General features: G+C 42.0%; 2 long non-coding RNA genes across 2 annotated transcripts in view; both read left to right on the plus strand.

Moving 5' to 3' along the window:
- Nucleotides 1–1401: 1401 nt before the first annotated feature.
- On the plus strand, nucleotides 1402–3998 carry LOC138759956 (uncharacterized). The gene is made up of 3 exons (XR_011355270.1): nucleotides 1402–1484; nucleotides 1971–2328; nucleotides 3352–3998. It is a non-coding gene; the product is annotated as an uncharacterized lncRNA (long non-coding RNA).
- Nucleotides 3999–17985: 13987 nt separating this feature from the next.
- LOC138759957 (uncharacterized) overlaps nucleotides 17986–26799 on the plus strand; it is a 43526-nt gene continuing 34712 nt past the window's right edge. The window contains exon 1 of the long non-coding RNA XR_011355271.1: nucleotides 17986–18067. This is a non-coding gene — a long non-coding RNA (uncharacterized lncRNA). The remainder of the gene's footprint in view (nucleotides 18068–26799) is intronic.

Below are 26799 nucleotides of genomic sequence, written 5' to 3' on the forward strand. Positions count from 1 at the left end.
TCATTTTAGTGTTGAGTTTCCCTTCTTTACCAAAAAATAGATTTTGGGAAAGCCTGCATTGCTTTCACTCCAGCTGACAACTACACTATATCATCCCACTGGAGGATGAGTTTCAGCCATGGCATCTCCAAACCAAGTGAATTTGACACTCCTTCCAGTCTCTTGCTCCCTAACATATATATCATCTGCACCAGTCCAAGAGGACTTCTCCAAGGCTCCCAACATCTAAAATGGACATCCCTATGGTAGGTAACAAGAATCTTTAATTACATTGTTTAATGTTACAAATACAGTAAGGGAACAGCCTTTCTGACCCATGAGCCATGCCACCCAAATACACCAATTAATCTACCAACCCTGTACATTTTTGAAACCGGAGAACTGGGAGGAAACCTGTGCAGACACGGAGAGAATGCACTTACAGACCACGCTGGATTCACATCCAAGTCACTAGCGTTGTAATAGCATTACACCAACCACTACGCTAACATGCCATCCTTCAGCAGAAGCAATTCCAGGCATCCATGGGCAGGAGGATGCATCAGGATGCCACAATAGGATGCAGATATCACTGAAGACATCCACTCATGTATATTATTGTTAGACTAGATGTGTAATCCTCTGTCACTGTGGAAGGGTAACAACACAGATTCAGCTGAATATTTTTGAGGGATGACTGACTGCTGTAAGAGAACCACAGTCTGAGCTCTTTTTGTACAACCTACCCATGATATCACAACAATTCTCATTGGACTATCAGGTCCTTAGTAAATAGGATGAAATCCAAAATGATGAAACAGCCTTGATCCTGACTGCATTCGTAGAGCAAACTATAGATACAGTGGGCATTTACATTGGAGAGGATCAGCTAGAGCCATACAGAGGAATGGCAACATACTGCCTTTGCAAAGAATCTTGGATGCGAGGGGGCCAGAATCAGCACCATCTCCATGCTCACAGAAAGACTGAAGGAGGATTCCAGTCTGGTGAGGAGATCTGTCCTCTATGAGAGATTGTGTTACTTTAGAGGAAGTCACTTGAGTTGCTGTCTTACTATTAGAGCTAGTCTGAGCACAATTGGGTGAATTGGGAGGGATGGTATGGGTGTCATACATTATGGTGACTTACTGGAAATGGATAATAGTGTGTTGACTGCTTGTCCTGACATCAGTGTCTAGAGTCTGCGATACACATTACTGCAGCTTACACTGAGTCAACACTCAAATTTCAGCCTAACTTTCCCCCCCCCCCGCAAATATTGTATATAACTCTCGCAGCATCGCATTTTGACACAATATTATGGCAATGGTGTACCTGACACTGAAGAAATTTAAGACTTATCTATTATGAGGGTCACGTTTGACATAACAATGTGATGTTAAGTGATCCATGTGAATTGCACATAGACTGGTTTCAGGACTTGCAAAAATATCTCAGCTCAACTTTAGTGTTTCTCTTTGTCCAAATTCACTCACAGGGTTAAAGTAGGCATGAAAGAGTTACATGTTACTGTAGAGCACATGGGAATGGGAGTATGTTATTTAAAGAGTTAGAAAATATGTTTGGATTAGAGGTTTGGCTGAGGAATGCATTGATGATGGGCAGGTCAGGGGGAGTGAGCAGGTTCTGCAGTTACCTTTCTCATGCTACAGACTGATGGTTCCCAGATGCTGCTGTTAACTCAGTGTTCAATGGAACTGGCAAGTCTGCCTCTAGGAGTGGGGGCTGGGTGGAAGGAGGGAGAACTCAGGTCAGGCCTCCTGTGGGTAATATAAGATTTCAAAAGAATGAGGCCACCAGTATTAGCTAGCTTTGAAAAATAAGGGTGAGGGGGTGGGGAGCTGTAGTGAGGTGCATAGATCCTACAATCTTAAAAGTCCTTGAGTCTGGCTGATTTATCTGTAAAACTGGAGGCGTGGTTCATTATTAACTGACTGCACCCCTCATTTCCAATTTTAATTTTATTACAGTGAGCTGAGAGGAAGTGTACAGTTGGATAAATCCAAGTGACCCATCAAAAGAGCCACTTTAGAAAGGAGCTTACAAATCTTCTGGAGTTTACCCGGGCAACAGGTCTGCTCCACGAAGCAATAGATGCAGTCTCACATGGCTGCTGTGGGCGCAGTTAGGGTGATGCAGTATTTTATCCAGTAGAACTGCTGCCTCCTGGTGCCTGCGACCCTGGTTTGCTCCTGACCTGAGACCCTGTCTGTGTGGGATTTGTACTTTCTCCCTGTGATGCATGCACTTCCTCCAGATCTTTTGGTTTCTTCCCACACCCAAAGATGCAAGAGTCAGCAAATTAACTGGGCACTGCAAATTGTAGAGGTAAGTGGTAAAATGTGGAGAGGGCAGATAGAATGGAGGGAGAGTGGGCTTAACATAATAGGCAGCTGATGGTCAATATTGACTCAGTGGCCTGAAGGGTCTGATTCGATGCTGAATCCCATTACTACATGAAATCTGCCTGTCATATGAAGAGAGAGAATAGGGAATATAAGCAGGAATTGGCCATTTGCCCATTTGTACTTTTTCTGCCATTGGACTTCATTAGCAAAATGGTTTTTCTGCAATAATCTCATGCCCCATGGTTCTTTCTTGAATATCCTCAGTGACTGAGTTTCTGCATCTCCTTTGAGTCGAGAATTCCAAAGATCCATTACTTTGTGGATGAGGAAATTTCTCATCATCTCTGTCCTGTCTTCTGGCTGTAAGGACCTTCAGATTTGAAAACCCTCAGCCCAGATTCTAGTGGACTTGAGCCCACAGTACGAACCTTCAGTACAAATCACCTCTGAGTTACAAATTTCACTAGAGGAGATTGTATGAAAGATTGTGATGTCATCATGCCTGGCAGGTTGACCTGATGTGATGGGGGTAAATGTGACCTACTCTTTCCTTCCATTAATGCTATATGTCAAGTAAAATCAAGTCACCTTTAGTTATTGTTCAAACCATGCTCGCACAGTAAAGATAAGTTTCTCCAGGACCACAGAGAATATTTACATAAATATTAGTTAAAATAGAAGGTAAAAACATAAATTATTAAATACTAAGATGTATACTGTAAGAGTCCCTGGCACCAAGGTACTTTATTCACGTATGATCTGGGAATTCAGGAGTCTGATGGCCTGGGGAAAAAACTACTATTGTCCAATCTGGATCTATGGCCCCTTAATGCTGCAGTTCCTACTACCAGATGGCAGAAGGGAGAACAGTTTACTTGAGGGGTGTGTGGAGTCCTTCACAGTGCTTTATTGCCTTTCACCTTCATTGAGTATTGTATATGTCCCTCATGGTAGGAAGAAAGCCCCCAATGATCTTTTCTGCTGACTTCACTATCCTCTGCAGGGTCTTGTGATCCAAGGTGGTACAGCTTCCAAACCAGGTGGTGATGCAGTTGCACAGAATGCTCTTAATACATCTTCTGAACAACGTAGTGAAGGTGGAGGGTGGAGATGGACTTCCCTCAGCCTTCGCAGGAAGTAGAGGTGCTGCTGGTCTTTCTTGGTTATGAAGCTGGTGTTAAAGGACCAGGTGAGATTCTCCACCAAGAACACTCCAAGGAACTTGATGCTCTTTTATTCAACCATGGAGAATGAGCCAGCTCATCATGTGGAGCGCATTCCACACTTATCACGACCCTTAAAATAGCAAACCAGCACTGTTGAATGCTGGAGCCATACAACACCAGCAGCCCTAAAGTGGTGCTGGCCAAGCTGCCCAGGTAACAGATCAATAACAGGTTGGGGAAGAAGGATATTCACATGCAAGAATGTTCCCGCCCACTATTGTTATTCATGCGGCTGATATCAGCCAATCAAACAAACGGCGGGAACTCCAACTGTATAAAAGGAGCCTTTCCAGCCTTAATAAATCGCAGAGCTTAACCTCCCACACTGCAAGTGTGTGTTTCTTTGTAGCAGTTGGCTACATATTTATAATTTTTCCAAACTCACACAGTTCCAATAGTTACTCTTGATGACCTCAATGGTGGAACTATCAATGATCAGTGGAGTGTGGCCCCCCCCGGGGCCCTCCTGAAGTCGACAACCATCTCTTATGTTTTATTAATGTTCAGATACAGGTTTTTGTTTTTGCATCATTCCGTTAGTGACTGCACCTCATCTCTATACGCTGACTCATCATTCTTACTAATAAGGCCACAGTCAACATGTCATCAGTCAACTTGATGATGTGGTTCGAGCTGTGTTTAGCTGCACAGTCGTGGCTAAGCAGAGTGAACAACAGTGGACTGAGCACACAGCCCCAGGTGGGCCCTCGTGTTCAGGGTGATGGTCTTGAAAGTGCTGTTTCTGATCTGGACTGCATGAAGTTTCCCCAACAATAAAATCGAGAATCCAATTGCAGGGAGAGGTGTTTAGACCTGGTAGGTTCAACTTCTTTATCAGGTATTGTGGTAGAATTGTGTTGAATGGTGAACTGAAGTCAATAAACAGGATTCAAGCATATGTTTTCCAGGTGGGTGATGGCTAGATGGAAGGTGGTGGCAATGGCCCCGTCCATGGAGCGGTTGGGTTTGTATGTGAACTGAAGGGGGTCTAGTGACGAGGGCAGCAGGAGCTTGATGTGCCTCATGAGAAGTCTCTCGAGGCACTTCATGACTATGGGTGTGAGTGCATTGAGGCATTGTGATCTGAAATGTCATAAAGGGGCAGTGCAGACAAAGCCTTATTTTATGTGAAGCTGTGGTTGGCCTCATCTTGGCCTGAGGCCCTTGCCCTCAAACCGTTGATATGAAAGCCTCCTGTGGTTTAACTGTGTGCCATTTTTACACCAGCTGTAATGCATACCCCAACTTGGCAGTAACAGAAACCACATAGTTTAGGAAATGTCAAAGCATGCTCACTACTTTGAAGGAACATTTCCTTTGATAATGACAAATGCATTTTCTGCTCTGTCACATCACCAAATATATGTTCTTTCAGTCTGCAGGAGTTTGATTTCAGATTTGGGCAGTGATGTAACAGCAGTCCCCTTCTTCCTGGTGTTGACATTGACTATTTCTGTTGACAAATGTAAACAGTATTTGCAGTCAGCAAGTTGTTAAATAATTACTCTTGTTTTCATGTCAGTGCATTGCTAGATTTCAGAAATATAAAGCAAACACATCTTCCAAGACATTTCAATCCTTCAAAAACAACAAATTTTGTTGCCTTTTTCCCTCCTTTGTCCACCTGACAAAGCTTGGAATGTAAGCCCAATGATCTGATTTGCCGTTTTTTTGCAGTGATGGTCAAACAACGGGGGATGATAATGTTTTGTTGACTCCAAATAATTGTCACATCTTGTCTTTTACTTCCCCTTTGCCTAGACATGCTGTACTACTCAGATGGAAGGATGCCACCCCACCTACTCATGCCCAGTGGCTGAAAGATATTATGCTTGTTCAAATTTAGAAAAGATTTCATATTCAATTAATAATTCTAGCATTGGGGGGGGGGGGAAACGACACCATTTTGGAATTATTATTACGATCTTTAGATATGATTTATATTCTGAGTTTTGTTGGCTTTTTTCATTTCAATTTTAGGAGTGAAGTTTATAGTTGTTTTTTCCTGCCGTGCAATGTTGTTAGGGGATGGGGTTTGATTAACTTTTGATTTTTGTTTCCTTTAGCTGTTTTTTTTTGTCTTTGTATATTATATTTGCTTTTGTTATGTTATTATGGATGCCATGTAATATGTTGATTTGTGTAATTTCTTACTTATGTTTTGCATTCCATATGAATTATGCTTTATGCTTTTTTAAAGAATAAAATCAATAAAAATATTTTAATACGAAATTGATTCTTCACCTGCTTTGAGTCTGATTGCTTTTTCAGATTTCAGATTTATTGTCGTGCACCTCCTGTGGGGTGAGGCAGAATTACCACTTATTGGTAGTGCAAAAAAAAAATCTGTACACAGCATATACATGTAAACAAATGTAAAACTGTGCAATACAGGGAATTAAAAAAATCAATAAAGTGGGCAAGTAAGGCTCCTTATATTGTTGGGGAGTCTGATGGTGGAGGGGCAGCAGCTGTTCCTGAACCTGGTAGTGTGAGTCTTGTGGCACCAATACCTCTTCCCTGATGGCAGCAGTGAGAACAGAGCACGTGCTGGATGGCGTGGATCCCTGATGAAGATTGCTGCTCTCCGACGGCAGTGTTCACTGTAGATGTTCTCGATAGTGGAGAGGTTTTACCTGTGATGTCCTGGGCAGTGTCCGGTCCCATATGAAGGGCTTTACACTAAAGATGTATTGGTGTCCCCATACCAGACGATGATGCAGCTGGTCAGCACACTTTCCACAACACATCTGAAGAAATATTCCAGGGTTTGGTGTCATATCAAATCTCCTCAAATCGTGAGGAAGTAAAGGCACTGACATGCTTTCTTCATGATGCCATTAGTGTGTTGAGTCCAGGAAAGATCCTCTATAGCTCCTTTCACACTTGCCAGTGATCCCAGGAATTGAACGCTAATCGGCCTTTAAAGAGGGAAGAGTGAAAGCAAAATCTGCTCAACGCCGGCATCAGATGACGTCATCTCACGTCAGGGATTTCCGGCCTCGACCACTAGTACAATCCCCAGTGTCTGTAGACGCCAGCAAGTGTGAAATGGGCAATTGCATTTCAGGCACTTCTGATTAAAGGTAGAACAGACAAATGCCAGGGATAAATCCTTGCAAGTGTGAAAACATTCAGTGTCGCAGTTAGGAGTGGTCTAGTGTGAAAGGCCAAACCCCCATTCCTATCCTGGGACACTGAACAGCTAATTTACTAGGATACAAGAGTGAAAGGTGCTTGAGATAGTGACTCCCAAGAACTTAAATTTGCTCATCCTCTCCATCTCTGATCCCCAATGATCACTGGATTGTACACCTCTGGTTTTCTTTTCCTGAAGTCAACAATCAGCTCTTTAGTTTCATTGATATTGAGTGCAAGGTTGTTGTTGGTGCACCATTCAGTCAAATTTTCAATCTCCATCCTGTGTACTGACTCATCCCCTTCCCTTACACAACCCACTACCATGGTATTGATGGCAAATTTGTGGATGGTGTTATTGTTGTACCAATCCACACATTTGTAGGTGTAAAGTGAGTTCGAGCAGGGGGCGAAGAACACAGCCCTGTGGTGCTCTGGTGCTGATGGAGATTGTGGCAGAGATGTTCTTACCAATCCTCACTGATTGTGGTCTGGAGGTGAGGAAATCCATGATCCAATCACACAGCAGGGTGTTGAGTCCAAGGTCTTAGAGTTTGCTAATCAATTTTGAGGGGGTGAGGGTGTTAAATGCTGAACCATAGTCAATAAAGGAGCATCCTGATGAATGTATCTTTATTGTCATTGCAATGGAATCTTTTCCATTGCAATTGAGGCTTGTGGCATTGAGATAGATGGCTGGATAGTTTGAAAATTATTATATTCAGAATGCATGAGTTTAACAGATGAATGAGTTAATGTGAATGCTAGGTAGATTAAGAGACAATGTTGAGTAAACAGATGTCTGGCAGTATTTGAAGATTAGCAGAGACTTGATCTCGTCATCATTTCTCCCTCAACTGAAGTGAACAAAAAATGTTATTAAACTAACTTCTTTCTTTCCATTGTACAGGGTGATTTAATTCAGAAAATATTGGAGCACAATTTCACCACAGCTATCCCAGGGCTGAAGAGTTTAAATTAAGAGATAAAATGGAGAAAGCTGAAAAAAACCCGGCCACACTTAAATTAGGAGAACTGAATTCATAGGTGCTGCCTGTATTGCCTCACACAGAATACAAAAGAAAGGTCTTGTGCAGATAAATTAATTGGAGATGATGACTTGATAGCATAGATAGAGAAAACATTTCCTCTGGCTGGTGAATACAGAAAAGGGTACAAATCATTGAGCTTTCAGAGGTTAAGTTACAAAAACAGGCCTTTACACAATGAGTAGTGGAAATTTGGAGCAATCTCCTTCAGTAAGCTATTGAAGTAAAGTTGATTAAACATTGCAAAGCTGAGATTGCTGGACCTTGATTAAACAAGGGAATTTCGTGACTTGTTCATGACAAAAAATTTTGGTTCTGATTCTATATTAATGGTTACAAAACTAGGTAGGATGGAGTTAAGATACCGATCAAGCATGAACTAACTGAATGGTAGATCATTCTCAAGCAGTCAAATGGACAACTCTTATTGCATCCTGTATTTATCTCATGGAATCTTGTAGGCTCAGATTAGCTGGTGCTTTTGCTTTTATAATCAGGATATGAACACCATCGAAAGATAGTGACTGTAATGTCTTCCATTTTCAACCACCCGATTACAGCAAACACTTTTTTTATATGGTGGAGGTACTTGTAGTGAACTGGAATTCACTGTGTGTGTGTGTTGTTCAGACGGCTGGCTCCTCCCTTGGCCCCACCCTCACCTACCCCAATATAAACCCTGGTTTTCCCACCTTCCCTCAGGTTCATCTGAGGACTATTGGTCTACCGGCCATTGATTGGAGGCTATTAAAAGCATGGTTGTACTCATTACTTGTCTCTGAGTCCAATCAGTCACATTACAATTATAATAGCTTACCTTTGAAACAAGATGGAAGCCCTGCTGATGCCAGGCGTGCTCCAGGTCAACCATCTGAGGCCCTGGAGGGGCTGGAGTGCTTCCAGTCCTACCTGATGGCCACACAAGACGTCTTCAACTCTGATAGTCTCTGGAGATTGGGACTTCTCTCTCAAGTCGCCCCCAAAGGGTACACTGTCACCAGAGACTGTGCTACCTATGAGTCGGCCATAAAAGGCTTGAAGGCCCAATACATGAGGCCCCAGAATGATGTGCTGGTAAGCCACTGGCTCTCTCAACGTTAGTAGCACCAGGTGCATTGCTGGACAATTACGTCTTTGAACTGTGGGCCTTGGCCAAAAATGCTACTATGAAGTGGTCACAACCCGGGTGAGAGAGGAGAAACAAATTCAGGATACCCTCGTGGCAAGAGTGAGGTCGAGGTACATGAGGCAGCACTGCTAGAGTTGGGGAAGAAAGACTTGGCCAGTACCCTGGATATGGATAAAGCACTCGAACAGGAGCTGACGACCTCACAGGTGATAGCGGAGTCTTTTCAAAGGACCAGGTCAGTGGGGCCGCCTGTGATCCTCACAGCCCCAGTGGTGACTGCTGCAGCTATGTGCGACTGGGGATGGTACTTCTGCGGACAGGCACAGCACTCCCGCACACAATGCCCTGCGAAGGACTCTGAGTGCGCAGGATGTGGCAAGTGAGGGCACTGGGTGAAGGTCTGCCAGGCTAAAGGGAAGCTAAAGAGGGCAACCGCATGTGCAACCCCTGAATTGTTGTTCAACCTGAGCCCAAATCCCAAAGTGCCAGCCTCAGGCTCTCCATGCTGGTCGTAGCCAGCATCTCACTATGCATAATGGCGAGACCAGTCACCAGAAGTAAAGCATCACAGGAAGCAATATGATTATCTTGCCATTCCTCGAGATTGGCATCACCTTCTTCCTATTATCAGCTGTAGCCCAAGCGACTTTCGACTGCGTTTGGAGTGACATCGCAAAGGCCACCATGCAGGCGGTGTACGAGAACGTACCCTTCCCAGTGGAAAGTATTGCCTCTGATGTAGCTCTGGCAGCTACCAGGTGGGCAGGCCATTTATCTTTTCCTCCCACACCCTACAAGGCCATGAGCTTTGGAACCTATCAATGGAGAAAGAGGCTCACGCCATTGGAGAGGCTATCAGGCACTGGAGGCATTACCTGGCTGGCAGAGAATTTAACCTGCTCACCAACCAGCTATCGGTGGCATTTATGTTTAATAATGCAAAAAGGGGCAAAATAATGAGTGATAAGATTGCTTGGTGGCAGATCGATCTCTCCATCTATAATTATGACATATCATACAGGCCAGGTTCTCTCAATGAACCTCCAGATGCTCTATCAAGAGATAGCTGTGCCTCTGCACACACTGGCCAGTTGCAATCATTGCACGATGAGCTTTTTTGTCAAGGCACGCAACCTGTCCTACTCTGTTGAAGATATCAGGGAAATGACCAGGTTCTGCTCGGTCTGCGCTGAGCACAAGCCACACTTCTACTGACCTGACAAAGCGCACCTGCTAAAACATCCTGCCCCTTCGAGCAACTCAGTGTCAATTTCAAGGGCCCCCTCACCTTCCACCAATGGAAAATTGTACTTTCTCAATGTCATTGACAAGTTTTCACGCTTTCTGATTGCCATCCTCTGCCCAGACATGACTACCACAATGGTCATTAGGATCTTGCATTCTATTTTCACCCTGTTTGGGTATCCCAGCTATATCCATTGCAACCGCGGCTCATCATTTAACAACAAAGAGCTACGCCAGTACCTGCTCGTAAGGGGCATTGACTCAAGCAGGACGACTAGCTACAATCCCCAGGGGAAGTTTAAAAAGAGAACGCGATGGTATAGAAAGCTAAAAAATTGGCTGTTTGGTCCAAAGGCCTTCCAGACTCATGCTGGCAAGAAGTCCTACCCACAGTGCTCCACTCCATAAGGTAGCTCCTCTTCATGGTCACCAACGCAACTCCTCATGAGCTTATGTTCATGTTTCAGAGGAAATCCATGTCCAGGACTAATCTCCCGGCTTGGCTAATGGCACCAGGGTCAGTCCCGCTGAGAAAGTATGAGAGGAAGAGCAAGACAAAACCCCTGATCTAGAAGGTGCACCTGCTGTACGCCAACCCAATGTATACCTATATTAGCATACCCTGACAGCAGAGAGGATACTGTCTCGATCAGAGATCTGGCACCCACTGAAACTAAGGATCTGATGTCTCAAACAAGCCAGGAACTACTGAGTACCTCACTCAGGATCCCGGAGGTCACTGCTTGGGAGGTGAACCAACCTACTCAGCAATACACTCCAAACCACTCCCGGAGCCCTCGAGACCCACTGACCCTTTACCACAGAGGGTCCAGGAAGTGCAGGAAGCCCAAAGTCCTCCAGTACTGAGGTGCTCGACCAGAATAACTAGACCCCCAAACAGACTTAACTTGTAAATATTTGTAAAGTATTAGTTTTATTTGAATGTATGGTCTCTGTTTTAACCCGCAGGTTCTATTCTGAAGGAAGAGTGAATGGAGTGGACTGGAATTCACTGTGTGTGTGTGTGTGTGTGTGTGTGTGTGTGTGTGTGTGTGTGTGTGTGTGTGTGTGTGTGTGTGTGTGTGTGTGTGTGTGTGTGTGTGTGTGTGTGTGTGTGTGTGTGTGTGTGTGTGTGTGTGTGTGTGTTGTTCAGATGACTGGCTCCTCCCTTGGCTCCATCCTCACCTACCCCAATATAAACCCTGGTTTTCCCACCTTACCTCAGATCCATCTGAGGACTATTGTGTCTACCGACCATTGATTGTAGGCTATTAAAAGCTTGTTTGTACTCCTCATTTGTCTCTGAGTCCATCAGTCACGTTACAGTCCTAGAAACTCCTGCAGAATGTCATTGTTTGGTATGTCCTCGACAGTTTCGTGGAAAATGGAAACACAGTCCATGTTGCAGTGATTGCTATTCGTAACTAGCAACTTTAATTAAAAGTCCATGAGGGAGGAAGCAATAGTATTAATGAAGAATCAGAGGGACTGTTGCTACATAATGTAGTCATCTGCCCAACCTTGTTTAAAGCAGCTAAAAAGGATCTTTTAAGAGACTATTAGATTGATACATGGAACAGAGAACAATGGAGGGTTAAGGAGTATGGAAATTTTAGGCAGTTGTTAGGTCAGCACAACACTGTGGGCCAAAGGGCCTGTACTGTGCTGTAAATTTTTATGTTCGATGTTTTCTAATGCCACTTCTTGTCCAAAGATTTCTGAATTACAGCACATCAAGTGCTTCTTCTCACATATTTCTAAATGTAAGTGAGATTTTGCTTCTCTTGTCTTTTCTGACAGTGAGTCTGAGGCTCCCACCACATTTTGGGTAGAAGCATGTTTAACTGAACTCCTACCTTTGAAATCTATAGCCTTGAGTTCATGACCTCAGCTAGGGAAAGTAGGTCCTTCCTACTTACTTTGGTCAGGCCTCCAATAACCTTGCTCTGTATTTAAACCTACTGAAAAGGCATTTGACTGGTTAGAATGGCCTTTTTTATTTAAAATTTGAGACATTTTCTATAGGTAGAATATTTATAAATTGGGTAAAAACTCTCTATGATAAATTTATAACTTATAGTCAGATGTCAGCAGTCTTCCCTTTGAGTAGATCGACTAGGAAAGGGTGTCCCCCATCTCCAGCACCTTTCATCCTTGCAATTGAACTGCTGGCAGAGATTATAAGGGGAGATCAGGACATAAAAGGCTTCAAAGTTGGACAAGAAGAACATAAAATCAGCCTATTTTCTGATGATGTGCTATTATACCTATCCGACCCAGATGAGTCCTTGGAGAAATTACAAACAACACTAGAAAAATATGGAAGAGTCTCCGCTTATAAAGTTAATATGGATAAAAGTGAGATAATGCCATTGACAAACTTTGATTATGAAAAATATCAAAGAGGAAATCAATTTAAATGGAAGGTAGATGGAATTAAATATTTAGGAATAATGATTGATAATAACTTGCAGAATTTGTATAAATTAAATTATATTCCTCTTTTAAGGAAGGTAGAGAGGGATTTTCAGAAATCGAAAGACTTACCAATTACTTTGGTGGGAAAGGTTAAATGTGTTAAACTGAAAGTGATACCAAGATTACAATATATTTTCCAATTGTTGCCTATTTCTTTGCCGAAGAATTTATTTAAATTGCTAAATAATTGTATTAGGCAGTTCCCTTGGAATAATTAAGGTGCCGAGGATTTTGTTGGAAAAGTTCATGTGGGACTATAAGTTTGGGGGACTTAAACTTCTGGATTTCAAAAGATATTATTTGGCTGCACAAGCTAGATTCCTTTAATCTTTCTTTGAAGAAGCCAGCCCACCCTTTTGGTTTCAAATGGAACTGTACTCATGAGAGAGGGGCCAGCGAAAGATTTTATTTATAAGTGGCGTGTTAAATCAATAACAAAAATGATGGATAATCCTATATTACATACATACAATTACATACAATCTAAAAATAAAACAAGATTAGAGTACGGCAAGAAATCACTGAGCGTATTGGGAAGAAAGTAGGGATATGGTTAAGAGCACCATTATGTAAGAAGGTGTTGCTGTTTACGAATCTAGGTTACAGAATACTAAACCCGTGGTATGATGAAGGAATATGATACATTGAAGATTACTACGCAGAAGGAGTTCTTAGTCTTTTGATCAACTAAAACAGAAATATGGAGTAGCTAATGGAACATTCTTCTGCTTCCTCCAGCTAAGGACACTCTTGAGAGAAAGACCCACCTGAAATTAGTGAAATGAAATGAATGATTTTACTGGGGAATGCACCTAAATTTATAACAAAAATGTATTTTGCTTTCCAGAGTGTAAGTGGAAAACCAGGTTTGCAGAGGCCAAGAGAGAAATGGGAGTTGGACTTAGGTGTTGTAATATCAGAAAAATGTTGGTCTGACTGGTGTCTGGGTAGTATGACATCAATTATAAATGCATTGGTTCAGTTTAACTTCTGACACCTAATTATATCTTATGCCACAGAAACTACATAGGTCAAAATTTGAAATATCGGAGATGTGTTTTAGATGTGGGATTGAAACAGGAACATTTTTACATGCAACATGATCTTGTGTGAAGGTGAGGCTTTTGTGGCAGGATATTGCTGAAACATTAACAAGGATAACAGGAGTGGCCTTTGTGGGTTTCCTGGAGCTTTATCGTTTAGGTAATTTTATTTAAATAAGTAATAAATTAACTAAATTCCAAATTTATTTTGTCAAAGCAGCTTTAGCAGTGGCTAAAAAGTATATAGCAATTATTTGATAGTCCAGCTCTCCCTTACTCATAGCACAAGGGTCTGCAGAGATGAATAGTTGTATACCTATGGAGAAAATTACATACAATCTAAAAAACAAGTATGATATATCTGTCAAGATATGGCAGCCATATTTGGACCATATATGAACCCAATTATAATAATGATAATAACAAATGTTGTTACAATATAAACAGATGTGACTTCCCCATATAGATCTTTTATGGATACTATAAGTGTGAGCTCTGACAGTGTGTGGATTTATATTTTATAGGGGCGAGGGTTTTTTTGCATGAAAAAGTTCAATATATTGTGATATTGAAGATTTTACTATATATTTATGCAAGATAAAAAAATAAAAAGATAAAGAAAAAGACTTAAATACAGTACATTCATTAAAAATAATTCTAAATATAAAAATAAGATGCTTGTACTCCATTATCAAGAATGTTATGCTCAATTTTGGATCTGCTAACTTAATTGGGATTAATTCACTAAATATATGTCAGGACAATGGAGTAATGAAGGAAGTTGTGATGTCTGTTGGGATAAAATGTTACCAAAACTATGGAACATCATCGTAAAATATGAGCAAAGCAGTTAAATATAAAACCTGGAAGAAGTTCATGAAGAAAGGTTGTCTGCACATCCAATCCACTGTAAGGATTGACAAACTGTGTCCTGTTAGTCATGGTACATGGAGTGCAGCAAGTAATATAGAATTCAGGTTACTCCTGTCGCCTTCACAAACTATAAATGAAATGGAGTAAATTATTCCAGAATATTTATGCATATTTATTTAATATTATATTTTTATGTTTGTTTGTGATTATTATGTGCTGTGTGAGAAATATATTATGTGTGTGTGCCATGATCCAGAAAAAAAACTGTTTGATAATAAACTTGAACAATAAAAATAGCTGGTGTGCAAAAAGCAAGAACATGAAACACCATTTCTGTGCTTCAAGGTGTGCCCGATGTTAACAGGTTGGATGGATGAAGAAGCTGGTCTTGGTGTGAATGTCATCCAGAAAAAACATTGAATTATTTAGATGTTGAAGAAAGAAAAGCCAATTCAATAGTTTAAAAAGGAGAGAGAAAAGCAAAAGATTATGTGGAATGGGAGAAAAGGCAGGGAACTATTAAAAAGTATTTAGTAAACTGAAAACATCCCTGAAGTTGTTGTGATCCTTCTACATTGTTCTTGCATGATTATTGAACAAACCTAGACTAAGATGAATAGATATAACATTAACAATAAAAAATCTTCCATAATTACTATCTTTTTATCATTGTGGAAGATTTTTTTTATTGAGGTGCTTAAAATAATGAGAAGTGTGTCAGGATAGACAGCTGAAAACCTTGGACTCAGACTGGAAATCCAAATCAGTAGAATTAAAATCTTCAACCACGTGTGAAACTGAATACCTTGAGAACAAACTGCGGTGTTCATGAAGGAAATAGATCCTTGTTAGAAATGTCAATAAAGAATTTGAGAAAAGTAAGCACATCTAGAATAGAATGATGAGATTTCACAGAAAATCAAAAGATAAGAATTGATGAATCGAATGGCTTATTTCAATTCACATATTGTGGATATGGGGAGGGAATGAGTGGAAAAGGTAGCTAAGGGAAGGTCCAGGAATGAGGAAGAAACTCTCTTTTCATACAATGATATCATGTGGAAATGAGACTCCAAAGCAGAATATTTTTTAAAAATATATTGATCTATACGGTAGAAGGCCCTTCCAGCCCACAAAATTTGTGCTGCTCAATTAAACCCAATTATCATACCAACCCTCTATGTTTTGGAGAGTGGGAGGAAACCAGAGTACTGGAGAAAACCCACACAGGTCATGGAAAGACCATACAAACTCCTTACAGACAGTGCCAGATTTGAACACGAGTCCTTGGTGCTGTAATATATTGCGCTAACCACTATGTGAACTCTGCTGCCTTTTCTTAAAACCTGTAGGCTACAAACAATCACATCTGCAGGGCTTGAACATGCTCTAATTATTATATTACAGTATAGGGGAGAAAGTTGTGCTGGTTCTATCCTTTTAACTCATTGAGAGTTGCAAGTGTGACCCACTCTTACAAACGGGTTAAGGAACATCCACTAATGCAACACAGTGGCAATGTTGACCCATGACATGACAGCATCTTATGACCTCTGCAGGAACATTAGCAGGAGCAATCCCAGCAACCAAAGCTTTTACAGCTCCCTTCTGAAGTTAGGACAATTGAATGAGAGAAGCACTTACTGACAATTTGTCTCCTGTGTCAGCATTATATCAACCTCATTAGCCTGTGGTAGATTAGTGGGAATAGAGCTGGTTTCATGGCACTAACACTGCTTAAAGCACAGGTGTAATTCCAATATTGATTTATTGGCAATCCAAGACCAGATGAGAGGATTGGAGAGAATCCTGATGGTAAAAGCACCTCAGGCCTTGACTGTACTGAGTGCTCCATGCTGAGACACCAGAGAAGTTTCCTGCCAGTGGGTGTTTCCATTCTGCATTGTTTTTTTCTTTGGCTTGGCTTCACGGACAAAGATTTATAGAGGGGTAATGTCCACGTCAGCTGCAGGCTCTTTTATGGCTGAAAAGTCCGATGCGGGACAGGCAGACACGGTTGCAGCGGTTGCAAGGGAAAATTGGTGGGTTGGGGTTGGGTGTTAGGTTTTTCCTCCTTTGTCTTTTGTCAGTGAGGTAGGCTCTGCGGTCTTCTTCAAAGGAGGTTGCTGCCCGCTGAACTGTGAGGCGCCAAGATGCACGGTTTGAGGCGAGATCAGCCCACTGGCGGTGGTCAATGTGGCAGGAGCCAAGAGATTTCTTTAGGCAGTCCTTGTACCTTTTCTTTGGTGCACCTCTGTCACGGTGGCCAATGGAGAGCTCGCCATATAACACGATCTTGGGAAGGCGATGGTCCTCCATTCTGGAGACGTGACCTACCCAGCGCAGTTGGATCTTCAGCAGCGTGGATTCGTTGCTGTCGGCCTTTGCCATCTTGAGTACTTCGATGTTGGAGATGAAGTCGCTCCAATGAATGTTGAGGATGGAGCGGAGACAACGCTGGTGGAAGCGTTCTAGGAGCCGTAGGTGATGCTGGTAGAGGACCCATCATTCGGAGCCGAACAGGAGTGTGGGTATGACAATGGCTCTGTACACGTTAATCTTTGTGAGGTTTTTCATTTGGTTGTTTTTCCAGACTCTTTTGTGTAGTCTTCCAAAGGCGCTATTTGCCTTGGCGAGTCTGTTGTCTATCTCGTTGTCGATCCTTGCATCCGATGAAATGGTGCGGCCGAGATAGGTAAACTGGTTGACCATTTTGAGTTTTGTGTGCCCAATGGAGATGTGGGGGGGCTGGTAGTCATGGTGGGGAGCTGGCTGATGGAGGACCTCAGTTTTCTTCAGGCTGACTTCCAGGCCAAACATTTTGGCAGTTTCCGCAAAACAGGACGTCAAGTGCTGAAGAGCTGGCTCTGAATGGGCAACTAAAGCGGCATCGTCTGCAAAGAGTAGTTCACGGACAAGTTGCTCATGTGTCTTGTGTCTTGTGTCTCCATTGTATTGAAGTGTTAAAGCAATTTGTCTGTTTATTTCTTTGTGGAGTGCCCAGGGATGTTTTTTTTCTACATACTACACTATGAGAATGCATTAGTACTTTAATTATAATTGTACAGCATATTAGCATACTTCGTTGCAACAGTGCAGAAGTGCATTTAAACTGGAAAAGTCAGATAATCATTTAAAAGAATTTTATCAGCACCAAAATGTGAGATGGCCCTCTTAAAATTGGACACAAGGTAAAATTGCTTTTCCAAGCGAGTTTTGACTTCATTAAGGTAGAAGAGTTTTTCTTTTAAAATATAGATTTTTATTAGTCGTATTTTAAATGATAACATTGTCAACATTTTCTGTTTTGCACACTACCAATTTTAAACTGATTACTCATTTGTGATTTGATATCTAGGGTGATAACTGATTGTTGTGGCTGTGATAAAACAAAGACTTTTGGCTACCATGTGATGGTTAAATAAGGGTATATACCAGCAACATTGAGCTTAATGAGGTAATGGCCAGATATGGAGCAACATCACAGAGGCCATATTTTCCTTTCATCAACCATCTCTTGTCACCTGAAGTTAAAGAGGTAATGGGGTTTCCACACATCCTGCGTGGCTTTACCTGGGTGTTACTTTATTACAATGCTGACTTAGTGGAAGTCTTTTTACAAGTAGGTAAGTTCACTTGTGATCTCGAGTCCACTTTAAACAGTTGTTTTCAATGTAACACAAGATCATCACTCTAAAGTGTACATTGATAGATGGCTGGGAGAAGGATCCTACTCCTGGGCTCTTCGTGAGAATTTTTTTGAGTAAATTTATTTTTCAGTCAGTTTTTCTGCTAAAAGATGACATTTTGCACCTCCTCAGTACCCATCTTTTATTTCTACACATTTTCTTCCTTCTGAAATGTCATTGAGCAGAAACATCACATCTGTTCCTCTCTCCGCACATGCTGATTAACTAGTGAAGAACTCCCATCATTCCTTTGGTCAGTTCAGCTCTTCCATCTTCCACCATATCACAAGTGAGAGTTGCACTGAATTTTCTCAGAGACTTTCCTGTGGGAATTGCTCAGTGAATGATTCTCCTTCTCTTTTCACTTGCCTGCTCTCAAGATATTTCCATTAAAATTATTTATTTCTGCAGCAAACCATTTCAAGTGAAGAAACCTATGGAAAAGGTTAAAAATTCTCAGCCATTTATGTTATGTTTTGATTAGATTTAATGTTATCAAGCATAGATTATTAATCTAATGTTTATTAATTAAGAAATTGATGAAACACCAACAATCCGGATACAGTTCAGCATCACTGTTTAACACAATAGGTCCAAAGTTAGTCAAATGGTAGTGTAGTGTACACCACAGTTGTTTTGTAGATGGTCGATTGGTAGGGAAGAATTAGCAATGTGATGAATTTACAATTTTTGTGTGCCTGAACAGCATGAGTTGAAGATAATTTGTAAACCTTGACTTAACCACAATGAAAATGCAGAAGGAAGGAAGTGTTCGTAGGATGGGTTATTTCAAACTTAGGATGAACAAGGAAGTTTAAAAGGTAATTGGTCCCAGCTGACAAGAAAGGCAGGCGAGACAGAAAGAGGAAGGGCAGGAGGTCTGCATTGAGGCTGAAGAAATAAACATTTTTTAGGGTGAACAGCTGGGTCTGATCAGGATTGATTAGGCAATGGAAGGGTGAATCTTGTACACTCACATTCTCCTGCATGTCTATTGACTTAAAAACATGCAGCTTGCAAACTATTAGTGAGAGCACAATGGTCCAGCAAGGTTCTAGCAACTGGGGGGCATTGGAGTTCCTGGTCTCTTCTCTTCAAATGACATTTTCCCAAAAGCCTTGTTCACCAGTTTGAAAATGGAAAACCAGGGTATGCGAGGTCTGTCTCTGTGAGTCACTACAACTCTCCTGCAGAGCTGTAAAATCCTGCACATTTCCACACTGCTAAGTCATTTAAATATATATACATGTAGGGTGGTGAATGACCAGACTTATGGGAGTATTTGTGCAGTCAAGTTTCCATATATTTTTAAAGCTTTTTTTTTAGGCTAGAAATAACAGCAATAAAATGTTTCATGCTGTTCATTGATGACTGCATTAATGTATGTTCCAGCTTAATTGAGTGGAGTGTTTGAGTGAAATTAAAGAATTAAAGCAAGCGTACCTAGAGCAATATGATATGGGCATTGGTGGAAAACAGAGAATCTGGCTTGGGGGTCATTCTCAGGAATGGAACCTTAGGGAATATACTTTTTATCCTCTTTTCCTTTCTCCTTTACTAACTTTGGCTGTTTTGGGTTCCACAGACAATAGTTTCTGTTCAACACTTATTTTTATTCCCTAATTGGATCTCCGGCCTGCCAGCAATTATTGACCATCCCATACTTCTTGAACCAGCAAAACGTGCGTGTACTCCCACAACATTATTAATTGGTTTCAGGATTTTGTCCTCGTGCTGAGGTAGAAAGAACAAACTATTTTCAAATCAGGATGGTGTGGGACTTGGAGGGGAGCCCAGAGGTGGCATTCATTTCATGGCCTTACAATGGAGGTTGCGCATTTGGGACTTGCTTAGTGAACCTTGGCAGCGAGTTACTTAGTCATGGAGGCATCAGACTGTCCCTGAGGTTAATCTTAATGTCTTTGTGAAGAAATCATAGTTCAAGGACTGAATCAAAAATATCCAATTGTGGATGGTTTAGGACTGCGCGAAATAGTGTTCCCGTCTCTTGTCAGAAAAGAAACCAACATGAAAGGATGTCTGAGATAATAGAAAAATGATACCTAACCATGACAATCGCTTCTTGTAGTTTCTTGGCATCGGGCCAGGGAGTATAATGCTTTCATTTTGTTCATGGAAGATTGTGGAATGAAAGTATTGGTTTTTTTTCCATTGTCTGTTGCAGGAATTTTCAGTTGATGCCATGATTTTTATGTCTCATGCTCATTTATGCAGAGCAGGATATTGAATTATTTGCACCCAGTTCTGTGCTGTGGACAGTAAATGGAATCTGTGCAGAAACATGCACTCAGCTTTGAGGACTTAAATAAAATTGTTAATTGTTAGTGTTTAATGAGTGATGATATCCCCTCACCGTCAAAGATCAGTGGCTACATTTGCAGTGTGAAATACTCAAGTCCACATTCCTGAGATACCTGAGACTTCACACAGAGAAAAATTGAATGTTCCATATCCCACTGAAATTGTTAGAGGGATTGTTTGGACCGCCTAATAGAACAGGTGAAATTCTGAAACTTAAGGCACTTTCTGGTGCATTCTGCACCAAGAATGCGCCTGCAGAAGCGGATTTAGCCCTGTGGAATGGTCGTTCAGGTGGCAGCCCTGAAAGCGCAGCGCTGTCCACCTGAAAGGGACAGCTGCAGGAGCGCACTCCGGCTCCTGTCAGCGTGGGACGTCAAGGCAGGAGTGGCGGGGAGAGGCCTGTCAGGCGCGGGGATATGCGTCGCCGGCTGATTGTCATCAGCCTGCCCCCCAGCAGATGCGGAGATTATACCTCCTGGAGGGTTGGTGAGTACTCCTCCAAGCCGCATTAGACTCTTTCAGCCACATTCGGGTAGAATATGCGGCTTTACATCGAGGCATTCTGGCCACCTGAAAGAGGCTTTAGTCAACATTTAAAATTTTCAGTTTAGGTTCAATGAATTTGCATTCATGGCCCCCGATCACATTGTGTGAACAATAACTTTTATCTCCGCGTGGTTCAGTGAATGTAGAGGATTTCCAGTTGCTGGTGAAGGGAACTGGATTTAGTCAAACACCTTCCAGTCTATTAGTCTTCCAGAATCCATACTAGGGTTTGTGCAAAAGAGACAAAGTTGGCCTTTGCTCAATATGTATTCATAAAGAATCTCTTTCTCTTTGGCTTGGCTTCGCGGACGAAGATTTATGGAGGGGGTAAAAAGTCCACGTCAGCTGCAGGCTTGTTTGTGGCTGACAAGTCCGATGCGGGACAGGCAGACACGATTGCAGCGGTTGCAAGGGAAAATTGGTTGGTTGGGGTTGGGTGTTGGGTTTTTCCTCCTTTGCCTTTTGTCAGTGAGGTGGGCTCTGCGGTCTTCTTCAAAGGAGGTTGCTGCCCGCCAAACTGTGAGGCGCCAAGATGCACGGTTTGAGGCGATATCAGCCCACTGGCGGTGGTCAATGTGGCAGGCACCAAGAGATTTCTTTAGGCAGTCCTTGTACCTTTTCTTTGGTGCACCTCTGTCACGGTGGCCAGTGGAGAGCTCGCCATATAACACGATCTTGGGAAGGCGATGGTCCTCCATTCTGGAGACGTGACCAACCCAGCGCAGCTGGATCTTCAGCAGCGTGGACTCGATGCTGTCGACCTCTGCCATCTCGAGTACTTCGACGTTAGGGATGAAAGCGCTCCAATGGATGTTGAGGATGGAGCGGAGACAACGCTGGTGGAAGCGTTCTAGGAGCCGTAGGTGATGCCGGTAGAGGACCCATGATTCGGAGCCGAACAGGAGTGTGGGTATGACACCGGCTCTGTATACGCTTATCTTTGTGAGGTTTTTCAGTTGGTTGTTTTTCCAGACTCTTTTGTGTAGTCTTCCAAAGGCGCTATTTGCCTTGGCGAGTCTGTTGTCTATCTCATTGTCGATCCTTGCATCTGATGAAATGGTGCAGCCGAGATAGGTAAATTGGTTGACCGTTTTGAGTTTTGTGTGCCCGATGGAGATGTGGGGGGGCTGGTAGTCATGGTGGGGAGCTGGCTGATGGAGGACCTCAGTTTTCTTCAGGCTGACTTCCAGGCCTAACATTTTGGCAGTTTCTGCAAAGCAGGACGTCAAGCGCTGAAAAGCTGGCTCTGAATGGGCAACTAAAGTGGCATCGTCTGCAAAGAGTAGTTCACGCACAAGTTTCTCTTGTGTCTTGGTGTGAGCTTGCAGGCGCCTCAGATTGAAGAGACTGCCATCCGTGCGGTACCGGATGTAAACAGCGTCTTCATTGTTGGGGTCTTTCATGGCTTGGTTCAGCATCATGCTGAAGAAGATTGAAAAGAGGGTTGGTGCGAGAACACAGCCTTGCTTCACGCCATTGTTAACGGAGAAGGGTTCAGAGAGCTCATTGCTGTATCTGACCTGACCTTGTTGGTTTTCGTGCAGTTGGATAATCATGAATATATATGTAAAAAATGTACAATCAATACAGATTTATGTGAAAGAGCTAATGCATCTTGATTTTTAATAAATGAATGCAATTAATGCTTTATACAGTGAAACCATTGGTATCCAGAATTCAAGCAATTGACAGCCTCAAGGAACTGGCAAAAAAAAAGGGGGAGGGGAGGAGGAGGAGGAGGAGGAGGAGGGGGAGGGGGAGGAGGAGGAGGAGGAGGGGGAGGGGGAGGGGGAGGGGGAGGAGGAGGGGGAGGGGGAGGAGGGGGAGGGGGAGGGGGAGGGGGAGGAGGGGGAGGGGAGGGGAGGAGGGGGAGGGGGGAGGGGGAGGAGGGGGAGGGGGAGGAGGAATAAATAATCAGATAGAAAATAGATAAATAAATAACTAGATAAGAGTGAAATAAAAGACAAAAAATACACAAGTTTAAAGTTGTAAAAGTAAATGTTCTCTAAAGTAACACATAAACCTTTGGTGAAGATGAGAGCAAATATTTAGCCATCGGGGGGCCTTGGTTGTACTTTGCTCATAGTGTTTAAATAAAGTTGTGTGAAACAGCAATGGTGCCACCCAAGATGAAGAACTGGTTGATGCCATGCGCTCTTAGGGTGATTCTCTTAGTGTCTCCTTATCCCTGCTTAGTAAGAGTCCCCCTGGCCAGAAGTTTTATCTGTAAACTTGGGGAGGAGGGTTAACTTTCTGTAATGTTATTGTTTATTTTTCGAGGACATTACTGAAGGGGAGGAACCTGTAGATGCAGCAACCAAATAACCATTTACAGAGCTGAAACAGGCCATGTTGGCCTTATTGTCATGAACAAGCCAAGAAATTCAGTGTCTTGCAGCAGCATCAGGAGCAAACCTGCATATGATAACCATCTTACAACAATACTGTTTAAAAAAAAAAAAAAAAAATAATAATAATACTGCACAAAAATTAAGGCAGTGTCTTTGGTTCATTAATTATTCAGGAAGCTGATAGCAGTGGGGAAGAAGCTGTCCATGTGCCACTGAGTGCTTGTCTTTAGGCTCCTGTACCTTCTTCCTGATGGTAGCAGAGTGAAGAGGGCATATGGCCTGGGTGATGGGGGTCTTTGAGGATAGAGGTTGCTTTTTTAAAACACAGCCTCATGTAGATGTCCTCGATGGAGTCAAGTCGGGGTGCCTGTGATGTCGCAGGGCGAGTTAACAACCCTCTGCAGTTTATTCTTGTCCTGAGAGTTGGCGCCTTCATACCAGACAGCGATGCAACCAGCCAGAATGCTCTCTATGCTACACATGTAGAAGTTTATGAGAGTCTTCAGTGACGTAACAAACTGCCTCAGAAACCTCACAAAATATATCCTTTCTGGTCAGGCTGATATGACAGTTCAGTGGCACCTTCCTGCTATACCTGTTCAACCTTTAACTTTCCTGTAACCTGGCCAACTCAGATGGTGCCTAAACAAGCATCCCCAGCTTTCCACGGAACTCACACAATCAAGAACGCTTAGCAATCAGATTCAAAGAATATCTGAAACCCAGCAACTTTTATTCAGTGTTAACTCTTTTGTTAGTCAAGGTTGTGTTTGACTTCCTTTGCTCCTCCTCAATCTAAATGGACATCGTTATTGATGTCTGAATGTTCAGAACTATTGCACGTATTTGGGCAACACTTTACTGAGGCCTTAGATTCAGAAATTCTTGCTTGACACATTTCGGAAGATAACTGCTCACTATGAAATGCTCTAGAGTGAATAGGGAATCAACACATTTGGAAATGGTTGCTCATTGAAGCCAGCAATATAATGTTTTCAAATAGTTGCTGTTTCTTGGATATTAATAACAAACTGACAGAATTCTTGGAACCAATTATTTAACTTATAAGGTGACTATAGTGAGAAACTGTCATTGCCCTGAAATATGGTTCCTTAGGCTTGATGAGCGTTTTCTGTTAATGTTCAGCCCAAAATGTAATACCATATACTGTATATTCCTTGTAGATGATGGATGTGGTAGGCAATGTGATGAATTTGTAGTTTTTAGTTACTTGTTTTGTAAGAGAACTATTGAATTCCATCTTGAACTGGCTCATGTAATTTGTTTCCAACCCCCGATTGTCTGTCTCAATCATAATTGTTTCCATATGTAGTAGTTGTACCTAAATCACCCCTTCCTCACCTCCTAAGTTTGAGCACATGTCCCATGATTGGCAAAACTGTGCTCCTATGTAACAGTTTACGACAATTTGTTAATGATGTTGAATGCTTTGAAAGTGGTCATGAAACTACGAGATTGACGTAAAATCCTATTTAGTCCCCTAACGTCCTTCAGGGACAGGAAATCTGCTATCCATACCAAATCTGTCCCAAATGTATTTCAGATTTGCTCACCTTCTAGAATGCTCAAACAAATAATTCGTTTCCATGGCTACTAAGGGAATGTCATTAAACCTTGGCCTTGACAATGATGCCCACATTCCATCATTAGTAAAATTAATCTTTAGCATCCTGTGTAAACTGGTGAATTAGATGAGATAATAACTCGGTGAAACCATATTGAGCAATTGGCTGTGGAATTGGTGTTAAATTGATAACCATGTTGCTAATCTCTGGAAAGATACTGGGTGATGCTATGGGAACTGGATTAGTGTCACACTGACGCAGATGTCATTTTTCAGTGACTGAACTGCGAAACTAGGTAGGACTTTTCATTATACATTTCAACCCTGAGAGTTTGAACTGATAGAGCTTTCTGCTTCTTTCCAAATTAAGGGAAGTTTGATTTCTTGGACATGAAACAGAAGCTGTAACTCATTCAGTGTTATTTGAAGGATTGGTGTATTGGTAGAATTTGTTTTTAACTGACCAAAGTGTTCCAGACCTGGGAGTTGCTTTCAATGTGCACCAGATGCCTGTAAAGTGCTCCAGTTCATCTCTCATCTTGATAAAAGAAAGAAACTTCAGCAAAAAAAACCCAAGAAATTTGATGGTGATATATAGAGGATAAATATAGACCACTGGAGAGGAATTGTAACCTCTTGAGTTGGGAGGACTATTCAAAGCTGGATAGGTGCCAGCGTTCAGGAGGAATTGTGTATGAGGTGGGGAGGGCGATACTGTGCACTGCACATTATGGGACATTGAGTGAGGTCTTCTAAATTCCACAGAAAGTGTTGCACCCTCACTCTTTTGGAAAACAAAACCCATTGAGATAGCAATCATATAAGATTTATTGCTACCCTCTTCAGATAAGGTTGAGCTTTAGAATCTCAAAATGTATTTTGTGTGTGGTCCACCTCATTAATAAACATAAGTTTGCCTTTCCTGCAGAAAATAATGTGGACTAGGAGGGACTCTGCAAGTTCAGTCAAATGAAGATTGTTTTTCAACTGGTTTCACTCCTATCAAATAGCAGGAGTTCCCAGGGACCATGGTGAGATGGCAAGAGGAATGTCAATAGGATCATACTGAGTATAATCAGAAGGCACATTATAAAAGTGTGTAAGTCCAGTTCTATAGAAAGTCAAAAAAGATAGTTCAGTTTGACAGAGGGCAAGAGGCTAAAGGTGTGTCCTTTTGAAAGAGAAATGCTTATCTATTGGAGAGAAGAAACTAATTAAAGGTGTTTATTTGGAGTTGGAAAGAAAGAAATGGGGGGAAAAAAAACAGCTTTTCAGAAGAGATAGATCAATATAGGGGGAAAAAGAACAAAATGATGCTACAGAAAAAGAAGATAAATACAGTGAAAGAATAGCTTGAAACAAAGGGGATGGATGGGCAATGTAGATAAATGTGTAGAGGCAGAAATGCAGATTGATAGATTGGAGAGAGAGAATCAATAGGTGCACTGGTATTGAAAAAGGGAGAGAAAGAATTAATGTATACAGACTGATAAGCCAGAAAAATACAGAGAGACAGCAGATGTATACAGAGCTCCAGAGTTGGATAGTTGAGGAGGGATTGAAAATAGATGGAGAACAAAATGGGGATGAGCTAGATGCAAGACCGATGAAGAAATACTGGGTCACAATTTTTTTGCAAGCCCTCAAGGCATCAGACATGAGGAAGTTCTTCATGCACAACATGAGATTATTTTATGGACAACTAAGTAACTTATTCCAATTAAGCTCTGTACAAATATATATATATTCCCGTCCCCCCATGAAGATAAAACAAAAA

This window comes from Narcine bancroftii, chromosome 4 (assembly GCF_036971445.1).
Source record: "Narcine bancroftii isolate sNarBan1 chromosome 4, sNarBan1.hap1, whole genome shotgun sequence".
In the NCBI taxonomy this organism is placed as follows: domain Eukaryota; kingdom Metazoa; phylum Chordata; class Chondrichthyes; order Torpediniformes; family Narcinidae; genus Narcine; species Narcine bancroftii.